The 21,102-nt window shown below is 41.2% G+C and overlaps 1 long non-coding RNA gene across 1 annotated transcript; it reads right to left on the bottom strand.

The window, feature by feature from the left end:
• Positions 1–6,157: 6,157 nt before the first annotated feature.
• Positions 6,158–18,046, bottom strand: LOC133217244 (uncharacterized). Its single transcript, XR_009726838.1, has 3 exons — positions 17,935–18,046; positions 10,387–10,671; positions 6,158–7,463 (listed from the first exon to the last, which is right to left on the bottom strand). It is a non-coding gene; the product is annotated as an uncharacterized LOC133217244 (long non-coding RNA).
• Between the last annotated feature and the right edge of the window lie 3,056 nt (positions 18,047–21,102).

Raw genomic sequence — 21,102 nt, 5'->3', positions numbered from 1 at the left:
AGATGATCTTGGGAGGCTTGGGCTTCAGTGCTTCGGTCATTAGTCATTTTTTTGGGTATAGATACAACGGAAGTCAGTAAGGACAAGAAGTGCTGGAGAAGGTCACCTACAGAAAACCAATATCCTAGAAGGTTCAACAACAGAAAACCACCTACCTGAAGACAGGAAGCACAAAAAGAAATAGACCAAGAAACATTTTAGCTTAACTTCTGCCTCAAATGACTCACTGGTCTTAACCAGCAAGGACAGAATGAATATCCACATCTGAAAAAATAGGTGATGATGAAGCTGGAGCGGGATAAAGCAAGACTCTTATGAGCTAGGTCCCAACACACACAGAGTTCAGAGGGAGTTTTCCACCTGCATAAAATTTGAGAAGTCAGTCATATAATTACTGTGAAAAAAAAAAAAGACTCATTTTTCATCCTGTGGTAAAAGAAATTAAAGGAAAACCAAATACCTTTAATAATTTCAAAACATTGCACTTTGTCATCAATCTCCATTTGCCGTAATGAGCCTAGCAGGAGGTTCAAAAGCTGCAGTGGGTCAAAAACGGGCTTCAGGGATGCTGGACATTTCAGAAACATGGTTCAAATTGCATGAGATCATGTCTGTCTCAGCCTTAACCATATTTTACTATGAAATCTATTCTAAAGTGGAGATTGCATGCATGAGCACATATATGTATACATACACATGTATAGAGTGCACATGTGTGTACATATACACACACACAAAGGTATCTGATGTCAAAGGGAATGGAGTCTAACAGCTATATAAGGTTTGATTTTATGTCTAATATTTGATGTTTCATTATATAAGGTTTCCTCTCAAGGCGCAGACTGGTTTGCCATGTTAAATAAAGAAATGAAACATAGAATAAATCTTTCTGCTGGAATAACTATGTGATACTAAACCCATGTTTTATCTTATCCTCAAAACGTACTGAAGTTTCTTTAAGTGTATCTTTGTAGCAACCAAACTAGCCATAAATTAGTCATGATGATATTACAGCTGAATTTAATTTCAAAGTCTCTCAGCAAGTTGTTAAGGGTTTCTTGCCTAGGTCACTTCTGAGAAAATTCAAAAACTCTGGTATGATTTATGAATATTGCTGTATTATTGGTGTATAAAAGGCTATGGGGAATACAAGCACATAAACCTCTGTTTAATCCCGTTCCAATAAAAATTTCGTTTCTTATAGCAAAATAAACATGTAAATCAATGTTTAATGATTCTGTTGTTTTATTACTTAACTTATAATTTGCCTTTAAACATCCAAGCCAAGAAAAATCTGAGACCCTGCTCATTTTTGCTGAAACATAATTAGGTACCAATTAGACCTATTCTGCAGAGGTCACTTTCTTGAATGGTATTCATAATGCAATGTAAAAGAAGAAAGTCCAGGAACAAAAGGCCTACCTTCTCCTTTCCTGCATATACAAATATATTAGGCCTATTGTTAGTCAATTTTTCAATGTGAACATTTTTTTCCCTGAAATTTACTCAACTAAGGGATAATTAGTTTCCTAAAATTACTATACCAGCAGTGTTCAATTTCAGAGATGCTGGACCTCCAGACTTGTTGCATGAGACACATAGACATACAACTCCTGTTCCTCATCATGTAGTCTCTCCCCATATTTGGGAAATAGTCCCATCTGTATTAGCCCCTTTCCATTAATGGCAAATGGCCAATCACTTACTGAAGATCCATCTCTCCTGTAAGAAACTGAAGTCATTGGGACTTGCTCAAGTAGGAACATGGTGACATTTCTGCAGGATCTGGCTACTGCTCTCTGTAAGTACCATGCCCTGCTGGCTTTCACAATAGAATGCAATGAAAATGTCCCTCAAACTGGTGAATGAGTAACATCCTAAGTTAGTATAATTTCTAATTTATTATAGGTGCACATATACTAGTTTATCAGAAATACTGCCCACATTTCTCAATCACATTGGGTCAGTAATTCCCAAGCTTAAATGGGTTTCCTCTTGGACATATTGCTTGATCTTAGGTGAGTCACTTAATCTTTCTGTTTTGCTGCCTATAAAAGTATGATAATATTGGCTCACATCACCTGCTGAATAGGGCAATATTCAACACAAATAGCCAATGTGAGATTAATATTTCTAAAGTACTCTTGCTGAAAAATGCTGTCAGTCCAAAGTGTATGCTACTATAATTGATGTATACAATAGAAATCAGGCGGCTAAGCATATATTCTTGTGCCAGCTTTTATTTCTGCTACTTGACTTCAAATGTCCAGTAGAAAAGAAATTTGAAAATTAAAGTGTCCTTGAAACTAGACTAGAAACTTCCAACCAATGGGAAGTGGTCATCAATGCCTCCCTGGGGCAACTACCAGTTTTTTTCCCAGCTGTCTCTGATTTTCTTGCTTCATGTGCCAAAATCCACCATTCAGGGTTTTGACTCATGATGTGTGCCAGAGCCACACACCTGATGATGGTAGAGCAAGAGGTGATAACAATCCTGCCACTTCTGCACAGCCCTCATCCCATGCCTGCCCATGATCCACGCTGCAACCCACTTGCCAATGACTTAAAACACACAACTATTCTCTTTGGCTGGAAATTCCCAGAAAAAGGGTGACTGTCCCATCTCATCTAATCTCATTGTCTGAGGTGAGCACTACCTACCTCATGCCGAAGTCTTGTACAAACTTTAATGCGGTATCTTCTGCCACAGAGCAGGAGGAGCAAGCAACTTTTCAGTACTGCTGGGAGAGCAGAAAAGTATTTTCTATTTTAATCTATAAAGTCATCACAGAAGGCTGAAATTTTAGAAAGAATGAGACTGCACTTACACTAAATACATGCTTCCTTGAACCTCCTACCTCTGTCTTCTATGTCTCTTTAGTTCTACCTTTCTCCCATCTGGAAAATGACCTGAACATTTTGGGCACTATCAAGAGCAAGAAACAGCCCATGTGGTGTTCAGTTACAGCTGGTCCAAGGCATTTTTGAAAAGTAAGTCACTTTGCTCTCACTGTTTGGCACAAAGGGGAACAGTGGATGAAGCAAGGTTTGAGTTTGTTCTTTTTCCAACTCCACATTTCCCCAGGGAATTCCTCCAAATTTTTCAGAATCCACCCAAGCAATGTCATGGTGCAGCTGCACTACATTATATCAACTGAACATGTGTCCCCATTGCTTTCCAGGTTTGTACACCTTTGAGTAAAGGATTATGGCAGCATTACTGAGCTGCTTTGGCTGAAGCGTGGGCCAATTTGATTGCATGCTCTTTTATTATGTAGATGAAAAAACATGGGCAGCTAGCTTTCTATAAAGTGAACAAGAAACCCCCCCAATAACACAGCCTGAAAATAAAAAGCCCTAAAGTTGCAGAAAATGTCAACTCCAAGAAATGTAGTGGGTGTACAAACCACAAATTAAGCTTTGCATTCATATACAGCATCTTCGTTTGTTCTGAACAATACTCAGTGGTGAGAACCAGGAACCCCGTGAGCCTGCCTCCCACTGTGGACATGCCTCCCATTCCCAGGGCTGGGCAGGAGCCATCTCTTCCCACAGATGCCACTTCCCATGGTCATCCCTGCAAAGCCACAGCCTGTTCTGCATAGCACCAGGGAGGAGTTTTGCTTCCTCTTTGCAAAGCCCTTTTCCAGCAGAATAGAGGCGGTCTTGCTCCAAAACCTGAGGGTACATCATTAGGTAGTGTGTGAACAGGTACCAGACCAGGTCATAGGACATGCTTTTACCTTTGCACTGCAGAAATTTGTTGGGAGCTGTAGAAGCCAACAGCTCACTCCAGATCTAGTCAAGGGCTGGAATTAGTTCATTAGTCTTCAGCTAGACTAAATGACATTCCCCCAGCTGAAGGGGTGAGACAATGATTAATCCTTGTTAATTTATCAGAAGCTGGAAGAGGACAGAAAATGTCAGCAGTGTTGCTAATATTTGCATAATGCCATTCATTAAAAATCCACTGAAATTTGACACTGAAATTCAACTTCCAGATGAAAAAAGAAATCAACTTTGACCAAGAGATTTTTGGGTTGGGGTTTTTTTGAGCAAAAGACTTTTCACAAACCTGAGGAACAAAAATACAGAATCTATTCAGCATGAACATCCTCAGCTCTGCAAAGCCTCTATAGCAGCTGAAGATATTGCAGATGCTATAATGTACATAATGCATCACGGGGGGGGGAAGTGCTTTTGGAACAGGCTGTGTTTTAATACATACAGTAGAAGCATTAGAAACTATTTCAAAAGAAAGGCTGTACAAATATTTGTGTTTATGCAATTTTCATACAACCTTATGAATCAAGTGAGTGGAAATGGAAATGACTATACAAACTGTATGTTCTATGTCTTATGCTGTTTTGGAAGTTAACCTAAATGCTATTATATCTTGCAGAGACGACAACTATGTATTAGGACTTATAATCTTCAGTCCTGTCAGATGACATCCTAAAACTCAGTCGTGCCATGGTATTTGTGAAAAGGAAATGCTTCCCCACCTACCCTCATGCCTTTCTCAGAGAGGCTGCATGGCAAATGCACTTAAGTCTTTCAGCTGATATTCAAACAGTTAGAAGGAGCTACTGAATTCCTGGCAACATGAGCTGTCGTTGAACTAACATGAACTTCATGCAGATTTCTGTGGTTGCCAGAATTGCCGGTTGGGGTGAACTTGTAGTAACAGGCTTGTCGGAGACCTGCCAAGGGAGTCTGCCTTTTCCTGAGCTTGCTCTGAAGTCAGGACACACTTGCGCAGCTCAGCTATAAGCTTTCAGCTGGAGAGGAGGCAGAGAGGAACCCAACAGCAGCTGAATGTCAGGATAATCCCAGAGTAAAGGCAAACCTTCAGTGAAAGGCTGAAAGTGAAAAGCTTACTAAGGCCCAGACTGGGTCTAAGCCCATCTCGTCTGGGTTGAGGAAGTTGTGGACTCAGGAGAGATGAAAGCACATGGCTTGCTTGTTTTAATGACCATCTGGGCTGCCTGTAGCCAGAAAGGCATCTCCACCCCTAGATGAGAAGACCCACCTCCATGGAGTCACACACATGGAGCTCAGCTCCCACCAGGCAGCAGTTCAGTCCATCCCTGCCTACTTGACCACCATCAGAGCAGTGAGGAAAGTTTTAGAGGGAGAAACCACACCTTAATGCAGTTAAAAACCAAAGAAAAGCCCAGGAGGACAAACTTCTTCAGATACACAACTGAGCCCACAAAGCACATCACAGCTCCCGCAAACTTTGTCTCAGCAAAGACAGTATCTGGTCTTATCTTGTTTTCAGCTGTCCCAAGTAAAGAAGCAGTCCCTGTTCCCTTAAGAAAGTCCACGGGAACAACTTTCACATTGTTCCCTTCCAGTTCACGATCAGGAAGATTTCCCTGATATTCCGCCAAGAGTTGGATAACAACTGGCTGATGAAACAAATAACAAGATCAGGCCAGAAAGAAGAGAGGAAATATTTAAAAGGAGGAAAGGGACAAATGAGTCTTTAGAGGATACTGAACTACAGAGAATGTGCTGAGCTTATGTCTGGTACATTTTGCTTCATTTCCAGGCATTCATGCCCTGTATGATTTCTATAAAGAGATAGATTCTAACTTGGGGTGAAAAAAACAAATAGGATCAGTTCTTTCTGTCCCTGATCACTCTGGACAGGATTCCCTCCACTGCTTCTACCCCGCACTGGATGGTCCACAGACCTCAGCCAGCACCTTTGGGTCAAGGTCTGTATTTCTTTTTAGGAGCTGAACAATGGTTACTGCATGGACAGAACTGGCCAAATCTCCAAAGACAAAGTCACCCAGCAGATGCTCTGAAGGCAGCAAGCCTTTCAGCGTCCCCAGCACAGGGTCTCACAGAGAGGGGTTGCCATCACTGTTGTCAGGCACTCCAAGAAAGACAGTGAGCATATTGCTGGCAGTGACCAGACAGTCCAGACTTGACAGTGGGGAAGACTCGGGGGGAGTTCAGCAAGAAAATCTAGTAGGAGCGAGGGGAAAAAAGACAAAGAGAAGAAAAAAGAAAATGATGGAAAACAGAGTATGACAAAAAAAAAATGAACCCCATTCTCTGTAAAATTTGTATGCAAATAATAACAAAATAATGCTCATTTACAGAAACATGAACAACCAGTGGCTGCTTATTAGCAGCACCTTCCTAGGACCACTTCCCACATCTGTGTTTCCTATTAAGACTGAGTAACAGCTTCTGGAACACACACTGTTCTGTGTGTATCTACCCACTGACTGGGAAAATCAGAACTGTTACACAAGTATTGGGAAACAATTCTCTAGATAAGCTGTGCATGTATTCACAAGTAAAACATGCAGCCATATGAGTCTGCACACACAAAACACTCAATCTGTACGTGCAAAACAGGATCTTGAGGCAGGTCAGCACTTTAGAGACCAGGCTCTGAACTGACAACACCAGTCCATCGGAGCTGTCACTGCTAAATGACAGTGTAACAACAGCTTTCCAAGAAAAGCCATGGCTTAATTTCTGCTTGAGCTGGTTTCACCAGCCTTCCACAAGTCCCTCATCTGTGAATCCTGAATGTAACTCAGATAAGAATGCTTTTATTCTGACCATCTAATGCTTCATTCAGGGAAGCTCAGGTGATATTAAGCCCTATAAACAGCCACATTTCTACCCCCTTCTAACAAAAGTCACCTAGAAAGTTAAAAACTTTATCAGCAGCAGAGTATTATTTTCCTAATAAAGTTTCCATAGGATTGACATTTCTGTTGCAGTGTGGGTAACAAGGGGAAGATTCAATCTCACACGTATAAATGGAAACTTCAGGTCACAAATGCCAGCTGATTACCAGTTGTATTGTTCTACAGTGCAAGCTGACAGTAAACACAGGCAAAACGCCATGGGTTTGCAGCTTACTAAACACTTGTATTTTATTATATATATGATATATACAAATATATATTAAACCATTATAGCTTATTAAACAGTTCACTGTGATTCTCTGTTTCTGTGCAGTGATTTTTTTTCCTGGGTTAACAATACCCATATCAATTTCATGGGTGTGGTTCAGATCAAGAACATGTGCTGCTAGCTGGAAAATTGCATCTGACCTCTGGTTTTCCTTATCTCTTTTCAGGTTTTGTTTTCTCTCAAGTTTAAAGGTACTTTCATTAAATAAATTATCTCCTTTCTCTGGCAGGCTCAATCAATAGCCTCTAAAAACCAGTGAGAGCCTTTCCATTAATTTAGTGGGGCTTTACATTAGACTTGCAATTAGAAACAGTAAGTGTGGAAGTATAAAGAAACTGAAGATAAAGGAGGGGGGAGCAGGAGGTAGAAATGCTTCATGAACATTTACAAACCTCTAAGGTTTCATTTGGCCTTATGTTAAGTTTAGGTCAAAGGTTTGGGTCAGCTTTTGTTCTCCTCAGTCCCTGTTTGCCCTGATCTTCTTTTCCAGAGTGGGAATCCTGACAAATGCACTGTGAAAAGGGAAAAATTGGTCTGAAAAGCTGAACTCAGGACCTGCTAGAAGCAGAATGATGAGGCAATGGCTTTGCAGTTTGTTTTTATGTCACAGAGACTGCAATTCCCTCAGATAAAGTAGCACTGTTTGACTGAGCCCTGCAGATATTTTAGAGAGACATAATTAGAGGTCCACATTACAATTAATGTTCTTGCTTGGTATGTGTCTCCTGCAACTCACCCCACTGGTGACAAACGACAAAGCTGAGTTTCAGAACAGTGCCATGCTCTGAGGCAGAAGCAATGGATGGGTTTGCTACTTGTAAAACTGCTCACTTGAGGACAGTATTTTGTTGACCAGTGGCAAAACAAGAGTCTCCCACAGGGAGATGGATCACTTGTCCTCCAAAGGTCGCAGGGCTCCAGGATGGCAAAACCACCATCCCTGCCAATTGCTTTGCATTGACAGGAGAGGGGCGAGGCAGCAAGGAGTTTGGCATTCCTGACAGATACAAAGAAGACAAATCCATGAGGAGAGATAGTATCTTCAGGTTAATTTATTTTAATTTCTCTTTAATTTCTAGATGATAGAGTGGGAAAATCAGAACATCCTACTGGCACATCTTGCAGCTAACTGTAAAGGTAAGTACAAGTTGAAAACAATTACTGAATTTAACTGTATTATGTTAATCAGTTGGACAATTTGAGAGTTGGGGAAAGAGGACAGCTGGTACCTGGAGAGGAAAGGAGGATGCTAGCAAGCAGAGGTGATAAAATCACTAGCCCTGGGGGACAGGAGGAGAAACAGACAGCTCTCAGCTCTGGAGCAGCCACAGCACAGTGCCTTCTACTTCATCCCTAGCTTCCTGCTTCAGCCTTACAGCCCCATTCATCCCCACCTCAGCATGAGCGTTTGCAAGGCCACTCTGTAACCCAGGCCACAGAGAGCTGGATTAACACCAAAACCTTCTGCACTGCTTGGATGCAGGCTTACAGGGTGGGGCTGGCACATTACACACACTTTGGCTCAGATTCATCCTGTTAAGTATTTAACCACAGACTAAGTCCCTAATTCCCTTAGAATCCTTTTCCAGCAAGCAGAGAGAGATGGGCACCCCCAGGGAAATCCCTGCTGCTGGAGACATCGTTTTGCTCTCATGCCACTGGCTATGGAGGGAGCCCAGGACAGGTCACCCTGCTCAGTACAGCAGTCTGGTCCCTCAGCCTCCGTTCAGAAGCTTTCCCGACTCTGCACTGGGCGAGCAACCATGATGTGACCACAGAAGAATAAATAGAGACAAAAATGGGTTTCTGACCTACTTCTTGGCAGCAAGAAGCAGCTGCCAGAGCTGAGAGGCAATAGATCAGAACCACAAACCGCACGGATGGGTTGGTGAGCTGGGAACGACATTGCTTCTCCAAGCTGGCTTTTGCAGCTTTCCTGTTTAAGTCCTTTCTCTCTCTTTTTCTTCATCCTTGATACATAGACCTGGATGATTTCCCCCCGGTAGTTTCTTTTGATGTCACATTTTCTCTGTGTTTATATGAAACAACATTATTTGCCATGGATTTGAAGGCAGCTCAGGATGTATTTGCTGTCTCATGACATCTATTTTGGAAACACCATTTAGGAAACATTTTCAGCCATGAATATTTGAAGATTATTATATTGAACTCACTTTCAAATGAGACTGTTGCATCCCAAGGGAATTTACTGCAAACTTTTATATTAGCCTTTTCCCTTTCTGATCTCAGACATACCATGGATTTACGTTATTACTTTTCATCAATAGCAAGTAGTTTTTACGCTAGCAGGCGTGTTCGGTGATATCTGAGCAACAGAAAATACCTATTCCTTGAAGGAGTTTTCTCTAGATAATTTTTAATTTGTATTTCTAGATTATGTTTTTAATTATCAATATTCAGTAGTGTTTCATCTTCCACAGAAACATCTAATATATTTTCTTTACAGAAACCCAGATTATTTCCTCATGAGGGCTAAACTGGCTTTATGGGACAAGCAGCCCTAAATACAGTTTTTACTCTTGTTTTCTCCCATGGGATGGTTTATACCAGCTTGACTGAAGCTTTGCTCCCAGCAGAGGGACCAGATGCTGTACACTGCAAGCGTCCAAGCAGCCTCCTTGTAATCAATTAGTAAGATGAGATAATTTAAAAGAAAATATTTCCTTTGTTCCATACAAATAACATTTTCATTACTCATTTCAACTGGCTAAACAGCAAAGCTAAAGCTTTTTCTTAATAAAAAGCGTACGGTCTTAAAGCAAACATGTAAAGATGCTGGAGATACTCTTTCTGGTAAAGGATACAGCAGAACTAATGGGAAGTTTTATCTTTGGGTCACAGATAATACTTAGGGCCAAATGGGGAACTCTTTTTGAAACTCCTGTAGGAAAAATAGCCTGTTATCTCTGCTGACTGACTCCAAAGAAAATCAACTGCAATTTTACCCAACATATCCTGTTTGGTCCCTGTTCATGCCTGGGAAGGTGCATTTCCCTCAAAGTCAGCCTGTTGCTACCACATCCTCCTGTCTTGGAGTAGCAGAACTCCAAGAGGTTTCTCTCTGATGTGTTGCCAGGATGCTCCTTACATCCCTTCTTAAACAGGCAGGACAGGTCTCGGCAAACTCAGCAAGATACATTAAACTCCCTCTGCACAGAGCAATCTTTCTCCATTACAGAAAATCAGGGAAAGAGGAGGCAGCCCTCCTTTTGTTGAGAATCACAATTCTTGGGCATCCTATAGACATGGTTGTTCAGGGTACACCTAAAAGACCCCAGTACAACCTCAAAACAATGCCTGGGCTTGCTTAGCTTTAAAAAGCATGACTGTTGTCACTGCCATCAATGCCATTTGGGTTCAGATTTAGGAGAAAACAGATTTATTCTTTTTCTTTTCAATTAAATAAGCACATACTTACAGATATACTCACACTCCTGAAGTCTGGAGGAATTAGATGAAAATGCCTGATGATGAAACTCAAATGTTGTGTGCTGGAATTCAGAGCCAGCTTACCAGGATTAGATGTCCCCAGCTAACCTCAGCTGCTAGGAATTGTTCTGGAGTTTGGCCCTGGCAGGTGAGGGGGAACCACGAGGAGAAGAACAAAAGGGTTTCTCTTCTGCCCCTGCCTCCTCCCTTTGCAGAGTCGGGCGAATGTGGTTTTCATTCAGGAATACAAATGTCACCTGCAAGGTCACTCTGGGGAGGAAGGGGGCAGAAGAAGAGTTAAAGAAAAATTAATTAGATTGCAATTTATCAAGTTGGTTTTTTTACTGTGAAATTGAATCAGAGAGTCTTAACATCTGAATGATGAGCAAATGAGGGAGCTAGTCTGCAATGTGCTTGCAATGCAGCAGACTTCCCCTCCGTCCTAAACAGCCTCTAATACTTTGTTTTTTTCAAGGCCAGCCCTTTTCTGATGTAAATAAACCTGTGATCCCACGTCGTCAGGGGTCCAGGGAAAACAGCTCCACCTTACGTGCTGTTCTTGGAGCGCTTAGAGCAAAGCAAAAGCACCACTGAAAGCTGTTTGGGACTGCTCAGTGATGAAGAACCATTTTTTCCCCTATGTTATCCCCCACCTTGTGCTTCTGGAAGTCTCCAGGCAGGGAGCTATTTTTATTTCCTCCAGGTTATGACAGCCACGATCCAACGGCTGTGTACGTGCTACAGCTCTGACAGCAGATGTGAATAATGGAACAGGGCTATGAACACAAGAAGTCACTCTGAGTGCTTGCTGTACTTTCTTAACGTATGTGACATTGACATAATACACCCTGGGGCATTTTGGATCAGATGGTGTTTGCCTGTTCCACGTGTTGGTTTTATGAACAGCAATCAGGTTGTGAAACACATGTAGGCAGCGTGTGTGGCGGGTGGCTTTCCATCCTGTGCATGGGTGGGGAGCACACAGCTGTAGGGAAGGCAACACTCCAAACAGAAACCTCTCTTTGCTATCAGAGGAGAGGGCTCCTGCTCTCTGGCATGGCTCACAGTGAGCTGCCTGGATGCTGCTGCAGGGTAATGGTGTTATACTGTCATTTTATCTGACTGTATAACACACATGGCACCTAGAAATAGCTTTCATGATACACAGAAGCTCAACCAGATACATCTCGCAGGAGCTGACATGTGAGTTGGATACATGCCTCACCAATATAAGATATTAAAGCACTGTTTCCTAAGCACACAAACTAGATAGGTGTGGTGCAGCTCAGTAAAGGGTGAGCCCAAGCCCCTCTTCCTTAGGCTGCAAGGCAGCGTCCCATCAATCAGGTAGAGTCCACAGAGCTGCATTCGTGAATCATCAGCACTGCACACTGTATCTCCTCCTCCCACAGCTCCCATCCTCCAGCAGGAAAAAGTCAATTTCTGTAGGCACAGGAAGAGGGATTAATCCCTCTCTGATTTCCTCCTCCAATGCCTTTTCCTTTCTCCCTGATAACCCATTCCAGCTTTCATCCTCATATCTGGGCTATTTAGTCTAGAGGAGGGAAGGCGGAGAGGAGACATGATAACAGTCTACCAATTATGTAAAAGGTTTATGCAAAGAGGAAGGCAAGACACTGTTATTATCCACATCTGTGGGGAAAGCACAAAAAGCAATGGGTTTAAATGCATCAAGGGAGAGCTAAGTTCAGTGCTAGAATAACTTCTCTGCTGCAAGGGTCATTAGGCACTGGATGAGGTCGCCTAGGGAGGCCGGGGGACCTACACTGCTGGTGGGGTTAAAGAAACATGTTAGACAAACATGTGTCAGGAGCAGTTTGTATAAGCGTGGATGAGATGGCCTCCTTCTAGCCCTGTTTTCTTCTATACCATGATGATAAGTGTCCCAGCTTTGCTTCTTGGCAAACCACCACAGCAAAACTCCGCTTCACCTGTGTTTTTTCCGTATACAAGTGACAATCCCGTGGCAGCAACACACATGGCTCTTCTGAAGCCAGAATATAGAATGATCCCTCCAGCCATGACACAACAAGCACAGCTATCAGGTCCTGCAGGACCTAAACGATTACCCACTCCTAAATCATTTAATTGTCTCTTAGACAGTAGGCAAAAGAAATTCAAGCATCCTAAGAGCTCACACTCGCAAACACACTATGACTCTAAAGCAGGGGCACAGCAACAGCCTCCCTAAAAGCATGGGGATGACAGTTGAAGAGAATTACTTTGCCCAGTGCAAGAATATGAAGATATCTTGGACTGAGCTTGCATCTGTGACTGGTACCGCCTGGTCTTGAACAGCCCTTGCAAGAAGCAGCATCTCCTGAGATGCTTTACTCTGAAATGCACTTCTCACCAAATTGCACTGAAAATAGGACTGATCATATGTTTACACAAGGATATCCTTAAGTGCTTTGCTGGACTTGGGCCTTACCCAGCTACATTTCAGGCTCTTGGAGGTCAGTAGGGACTGATTAGCCTCTCAGCATGACCTGGGTGCTGAAAGCCTACACGTGTCAAAATGAGGGTATTTTACTGGATATATATAATTTTTCTGTGTTTTACATAATCTAGGCAGAAGAGATGGTCAATAACAACAAAATCAGAAAACAGTCTTTCTAACCAGCAAAAAGTATGTGTGAACCCTAACAGATATAATTCGTATCATTACTGCTGGTGAAGTTATAGTAATCTTTAGCAAGGAAATATGCATCAATAGCTACTTGAGAAAATGCAGCTGCAAGTATTTAAATGGGCATGAATGAGAAAGTGAGGTGTAAAAGGTAATAGCAGAATATTTAAACCAAATGAAAGCTATAAGGTAGATTAGTGACCCTGAAAGAACCAGATAAGTAAAAAAGTAGAGAAGGGCAACAATGATTTATATACTTGCCCTGCACAAATATTACAATGCTTATTGAATGATGCAGTAAATTATGAACAAAGTAGAGCTTTATTAGATTAGTGACAATGGAATTTATATGGAAAGGCTGACATCTTTGGAAAGTAGGAAAGAGAAATTAGTTATATATTAAATCTCTAGTCCAAGGCAGCAAAAGAAATGCTCAAGCCTGGAACTAATATGACTTACTCTTGGTAATTACACATCTGTTTCCAGATCCTTGTGTCATCAGTAGAACCAATGTATGGAAAGCAATGGAACACCAGGAAGGGGTACCCTCAGAGATGCTAAGTGCTAGAAGCTGAGAGTTCATCAAGAGGCTGTTTCTGTCACTGTGGAAACAGGTGGGAGTTTTGGGGTTGACCAAGAGGCTCCTAAACCCTTATCACAATTACTGTCATGATGTCAAGAACCCCTGGTCTTGGGTCATACCATGCTGGTCTATAAAAAAGACAAAAGACAGCAACCACCTCTCACAACCTTTGAATCTAACACAGCAAGGCAAAGCTTGGAAGGACAACAAAGCACCTCCAAATCCTATTTCCCACCTGAATTCCTAATTTGTACGAGGGAGAAGGACATTTCTGTCTGCAAGAGCAAACTTTTTCAACTAGCTTAAAGAGTCTTATTAAGTTAAAAAAAGGGAAAAAGAAATAAAATCCAACCTAAATGATTTTACAGTTTTCAGTTTATGCAGTCCTGATTGCAAAATACATGTATTAATTCCAGCCTGTTTATATCAGTGGGAGGGACAAATTGGCCATCACAGTACTCATTATTACACATGGAAATATGTTTATTATCAAATCAAGTCCCTGCAGTGACTCTACAACTTTTTTGACCTTTGCCATCCATAAAAGAGCTAACCCTACAGAGAAAACATTCTGGGGCACTGTTTGCACCAGTTAATCAGGGCACAGGGAACAGCATTACTGGGACACACCAGACTGCTGATCATTAAGGTCTGTGATTATTTTTTAGTGCAGAAAGAGTGGCTTATGCTCTCCTCCAGCCCTGAGACTGCACTTAAGCCAAATTCTTACCTCCATCATCAAGGTAAGATCCGAGGAGCTGGCACTGTGTAGTGTGCTGCTCATTATTCACCACTTGCCATGTACGAGTGACCCGAAAACCTGACCCACAGCCTAGTGAGCCCCTTTGGATTTCTCTGTGCTCCAGATCAAGCCTTAAGAGAACAATTAGAGTGAACAGGCAAAAGTAAAAATGAATTTTTGTGAGTATATTTATGATCACTTCTGCATATTGCTTTTTGCTCCCTGTAAAAGACCTTGCCCAGGTGAATGCAGCCAAAGAATGTTTTAGCTATGAGAGGACTGCAGGTTAATATCCATACTAAAAAGATCTACATACAGGGGAATAACAGGATGGCTAAGAAATCAGAAATATTCAGCAGCATCACCACCCACAGAGAATAAATTTCACAGGCAGGAATGTTCAGATACAGCTATTATGAAAACATGAATCTTCAGCTCCTTTATGTTATTATGCTTTTCAACAAATCTTACAAGGAAGGGAAAAGTAGAATATGCTAATAATCCTCTCTAATTCGCCTCCCTTAAAGTTTGGTGTGAGCAGAATAACCCATTCTGTTCAAACCCTGTAATTCCTATGTAAATATTTTTAGTCATGCTGTTTAACCCTCTGTGGGCAGCTAATGAATTTGAGAAACTCTATATTCCTTGGATTGCCTATTGTAATTTCTCACCAGCATTAGCTTGAATTTAGCTGGCAGCTACCTTCTTTTAAAAATCATCATTTAAACTTTTCCCAGCCCATGTGTGATCTGGACAAATAGTTTTCCTCCAAGTCCTGACTCATGTTATTCAACATCTCATCCTACATTATTCAAGTCTTTAGTATCTAAAGACTGAAGTATTTCAGCTTTTCCATCTGTAAATAGTGAAGGATAAATACATATTTATTGGTCCACAACAGCTGCTGTCCTGTAGTGAGCTAATTACATACATACAGAGAAAGTAGTCCCATGGGACGTGGGGTGGCAACTTCAAATTAGGCTGGAAAGGCAAATCCTGGGATGGGGTCTGCTGCTTCTGCGCAGTGCTGACACTGTCTGCAAACACATTCTTTTGCCATAAGAAAGAGCAAAAAGGAAGCATGAGGAAAAGGAGGACCACCCCATTAATCCCACACTGCATCCTTCACCTACCACACCTTCCTGAGGAATGGAAACCCAGCTTCACCCTCACACCTGCACAACCTTCCATTGGCCTCATTTCCTCTCTCCTCCGCATCCTCCCACAGAAATGGGTCTATCTGTTAAACAGAGGTTACGAGACTGGCTTTTTTTGGTGAAATATTTAAGATGGCCTGTGTCTGTATATGAAAATGGGGGATTAGTTTTCCTGCAGTATCTGCATTTGGTGAAGATTACAGGAAACTCTTTTGTAAAGCAAATCCATAATTCTTTTGGTCAGTTATTGCCCTTACAGTCTCTTTTTCCTTGCAGGCAAGCCTTATCCAGATTTCTTCATGGGATATTCAATATGTGAATTCATTTTCTGATTTAAATAAGAAAAGGGACCATATATGTTAATAAATTCTAAAGATTTTTGTCCTGGTGGTGCAAAAAACTGTCTTGATCACACAGCAGTGAAACATATAGCTAAAAAAACACCAATACAGGAAAAAAAAACATTGTTTGAACCCATCACAGTGAAACAGAACAGTCAATACCACCTTAACATGAAGCATAAGAATGTCAAAGTAACACCTGCTTGTGAAATGGTGGATTTTTATTAAATTGTTCCCTACTGAAAATGGTCCCATAGAAACTTTTAACTCTGCTTAATCAGTGCCAAAAAAAGGGGAAGGAGGAAACCTCAAAAAAAGATGATTCTCATTTCCTTTTCTAAATGAAAAATGTCCATTTCATGAGGGAAAGGTCAGCTGTTAGGCAGAGTGCTGGTGCACTTTAGAGAACTTAAAATCTGCACCTGGAATTCCTCACATCCTAAATATTCCCCTCCCTCAGCCCGGCTGAGAATTGCTGTTTAGCACTACATCTTTGTTCTTTGTCCCTCCATTACTCAGATAGTTATGTCTTTCTCACTCAGAATTTACTCTTCCTGTAACATTTTCTGGATTATATATGATAAATACTGTTTTATGTCATAATCCCAGCTAGACAGCTGGAGAAGTGTTAAATAGATATTGTGACATGTCAGGTAAACAGCCATCTAACTACGTTATAAATAACCTAGAATTTAGTCCAATAAATAGTGCAATAAATCTGGGTTTGTCAGTACATCTGTATAAATATCAGTAACAAGACAGACCAGAAAGGACCATACCAAAGAGCTTTGGTTTTGGAAAAAGTCCATGTGCAATACTTCATTCCCCTCAGGGAAAAAAAACCCTAAAATTATTCAGCAAGTAATAGAACATGGTGAAGGGGAGAGATTATTGAACAAACTGCAGTGTATTTAGGTGAGAAAAAATGAGGCAATGCAAAGCAAGGCATGTTGAAATAGATGTCTATGGTTGTTGCGCAATCTTTGCATGCATTAAAAGAGCAATAATTTTCCACCTATTAATTAGCTGCTATTGCCAATACCACTGAACAAGACAGACAGACAAGTACCTGTTTCTTCCAGACTGCATCTTGTATTGTCTGCCAAAACTTCTGACAAATATTCCAGGTATTTGGCTCACCACACAGTAGCCTTATCAATACCTGCCACATCAACATTTCTTCACCTTCCACCCACATTTACCATCCTTTGGATGACAGAAGCTAAGAGCATCTTAGTATGAAGTGGCTACTGTGGCCCTGGCAGGAAGGAGAGGTCTGTCCCCACCTCACATGCCTGTGGGTGCACCATACAGCCGACCACTGAGCTTTGACTAGTGCCATCAGCCCATGCTGCCCCATCAGGAGCTAGGTTGCTCATCTATGCTCAACCACAGAAAAAAACGTTTTGCATTTCTGCTGCTCAAGTTTGGACACCTTTAAGGAACCTCCCTGGTTTTGCTTTCCTGTTAGCCAAAATACCATTCACTCTCAATTATTGGTGAGGACAATAGCTACAACAGTTCTATGTTTATTCTAGTCTGTTTAGTTTAGCTTGGCTTAGTTTCATTTCTGTTTATAAACTTAGCAACAACAACAATAACAACAAAGTATTCTGTTCAGAGGAGTCTTTTAGTACCACTATGCATTCCCTATTTACATCCTTCCGGAGCCCTGGGATCAGGAGATAATACTACCGGTTTCCCCCCATGCAAGTCCACTTACAAACAAGTTATGCAGTTGCTCACTGTTAGACAAAGGATATGCATAGTGTAATACTTTCCACACGGTCAGACTACTGGGTCATGTACTCCACCTTGGTTTCTGACTACTCAATTCTGCTAAGTACTGTGGAAGCACTCAGTTAAGTTATGAGAAAAGGAGAGCATTTCTTCTGCATTCTACTTCAGTCATCAGCAATACGAATTGAAGGCAATAAAGGCTGTCCAAAGGAACTGAAATTTTGGTCAAACCACTGTAGATGTGAAAACAGCAATTTTCTGGGAGCCTACAGATCCCAGCAGAAACATATCATGCGTGCTTACACTGGCAGCACAGTTACCTTATCTCCTGTTCCTTAGGACTACATCACAGTGAACTTGGAGACCTCATGGGCTACACTGATTGACAAGAGCGTTCTAAGAGTTGACATACCTGCAAGAGAAGAGACCAAAGCTGGTTGCTCTAATAGGTGATACCATTGCTCTTTCCATTCCCTCCATGGTTGTCCAGCCTACCCCACACTTTCCCCACACATCCCTCCATGAATGTGTGTAACATTTTCTTGCATTTGACAGTCTCCAATCTCTGTAGATGTCTAAGCATGGAAGGAACTGTCTCAGACCTGTTCAGATTTGGTGCCATAAAATTCCATTCAATCTTCTCCAGTTGTGACCACTTTTCTGCCCAGGGAGGAGCATGACACACATGTAGTGCTGATCACATACGGCTGTTTTCTCCAGGTGAGAGCTAGCTGTTACTTTTACAAATAAACACAACACAGACCATATTGACACACTGTCCTGTCCTATCCATGTGGTATCCCAAAGAGGGACAGCTTTTGGAAAAAGGCTGAGCTGCCTCTTGAGCAGTGAAATGTTCTCAGCAAAGTTTGGGACAGGCAGATTTGAAGCATGCAGGTACAGATGTTCCTCTTTCCATTGACTGCTTTAAAGCACGGTCTCATCAAACGTGGAGGGCAGATGCAGGGAAGCACGAGCCTCAATTAATAGGTCAGAGCCTGCACACATCTAATTATAAACCCATTTGGCCCTAGCCTAAACATCCTAATCTTAGTCCCCAAATATACAAGTCTGCCTGGAGCGACACAAAACAACAATAACCCATACAGTGATTTGCCAGCCTCAAACCATTCATGTTGTTCTTTTGGTTATCACAGTTTGTTTTTTGGACATTGTGACTCCAGAGGCTACTAGCAGAGCAGTAAAGCACCACAGAGGATACAGTGATTTGTGACAAACCACTTCAAGGACAAGCGAAACCTTTTCAAAGTTTTCACCGTCTGTCTCTGCGTGATGCGCTGCAAAGGTCAATTTGTTTTGAAATCCTCACTTTCAATTTGCATTACTGATCAACCTAGTAATTATAAATGTTAATCTATTCTTCAGTGGCCTTAAATTCAGAGATCGAGACTGCTCAGCTAAATAAAAATTCCATCTCTTCCTGTGATTTATTAAGACTTGAGTGATACCGAGAAGCCACTGAGTTAGAGCACTGATATAAGCATGCTTTCAAGGCACATCCTTAATTAGTTTTAAAGCAGGATGGACCAATTTATATCACTTTGATTTAAATCAGTTTTCTTAATTGTGGTTTAAATCAGAACCAGGAAACAACAATTTAAGTAACTCAATTTGCATTGCAATTGTGCCTTCTAACAGATATTCATAAGAAAGAGTTATTCTCAGAGACTGACAACTAATTAGAATGTTTAATTGCAAAGAAAGGTGGCTTTGAGGTTGCATTTAATATTTATTTTTGTTAACTAAGAGAATACATCAAAACCACGCTTACGTCACCATATACCTCAGCATTTATTTTGGGGTTTTCTTTTTACATTTGATTTGGGAGAAAACAGGACATAGCATTTTTAGTCACCTGATGAACTTCTTTAGGGGTGCTTTGTGTCATGCTGCTTCTGAACAACAATATCCAGAAGAACATAATTGTTTAAGGAGAACTACATTGTGTCTTGCGTATTTTAGGAAATATTATCAAAATATTCCTTGGATTTCAAGGTAGTTGCTGCATCTAACAGTGCAAATATTATCAGCAAATAATCAGCTGTGCTATTATTTCCTTACTTCCACGCTCTCCAAGATCAGAATTAGTCAGACACACACCCCACCACACACACCTTTTGCTCATAATATGGGAGAGGATAAACACATTTTCCTGTTCTTTCAACTCCCAGTTCTTTTCCCAACTTGGAATATTCCAGTCAGTAAGTGATGTAAACCAGATAAAATAGAAAGAAGAAAATGTTCTTTTTTGCACCTGCAAAAAGAGGCTACAGCTGTCAAAAGCTAGTTTATTACTCAAGAAGCTCCAATTCCAGGTGTCTAACTAGTAATTTCTCCAATTTAGTGATTTGACATTCTTCAGTTGAGTTATTCACTGCCAATATTCTGTTATTTTTATGTAAGGGTTTATTAATAAGAAAATATAATGTTATGTTAGGCATTCAAAACAAGTTCAGGCTGTCATCATCCTAGAGTACGTGTGTTCAAGTTTAGTTTTAAGAGGAGAAAAATACTAATTTGAAAATTAAAAAACCCCATGGATCTGTGTTGTAAAAATGCACACAGGGTTCTCACCACTAAGGAACAACTGACAAAAGGACAAGAACCTGAACGGATTAAAAGGAAGCACAACAAAGGCACTCCACAGCCTGAATGTTGCTATGCACAGGACAGAATTGTCTTGCAAACAGAAAGAAGAATTGGAGAAGATCATGCTTTGTTGCATGATAAAGTATGATTTGTACCAGTTGCACATAATACAGATTTTTCCCTTGCAGCTATTTATACCAGCCTGGAAATAAACTCTTCTCTACACACCATTATTCTCAGATATGACAGGAAGGGCACAGCTCTAAAATCAAAATTCATTATTAACCCAAATACTTATTCAAAATTCTAACCCTCTACATGATTAGAAATTAGTCCACTAAATTAATGTGACTGCAATGAAAGGGATATTTCCAACTCAATTACTTGGTACAAGTCTAGAGTTTCTTAACCCAATGACTTCTTTTGGTAGTTCCCATCCCCACTGGTGGGAGCAGGACATCAACCCTCACTGCTCATAGAGGCTGCCAGGAGGGCAGGACTGTGGAGTACTCACCTCCACCTCTGGGCAATGGCACTGTAATTCCGCAAAATGAGCTTTGGAGCTGTTCTTAATGCTATTCTCAATATTTGGCACTAGGAAGTCCTGTCCCATGGACCAAAACTTTGCAGTGTAACAGAAGCCCAGCAAGGGAGCTCCACATTGGTCTTCACTGTGGGTTCACACTAGATGTCCTTCATGCTACAAGCTCTGGGGGCTGGCTAAAACGCTGCACTCCTTTTCAAACTGTTTTCTGTAATAAAAGACATTTGTTTTAATTTCTGCACTGAAGTGTTGAAGGTGATGTTGAAGATGCCACCTGGTACTCAGTTACCAGTGCTAAGCTGGTCCTTAGCTCCCGGAAAAGGATTAATTCCCC

Source organism: Neopsephotus bourkii, unplaced genomic scaffold (genome assembly GCF_033783945.1).
Source record: "Neopsephotus bourkii isolate Nb327-2 ecotype Australia unplaced genomic scaffold, CSIRO-AGI_Nbou_v1 NB_1120, whole genome shotgun sequence".
Lineage (NCBI taxonomy): Eukaryota > Metazoa > Chordata > Aves > Psittaciformes > Psittacidae > Neopsephotus > Neopsephotus bourkii.
This window is presented reverse-complemented; position numbering and strand designations above follow the sequence as displayed.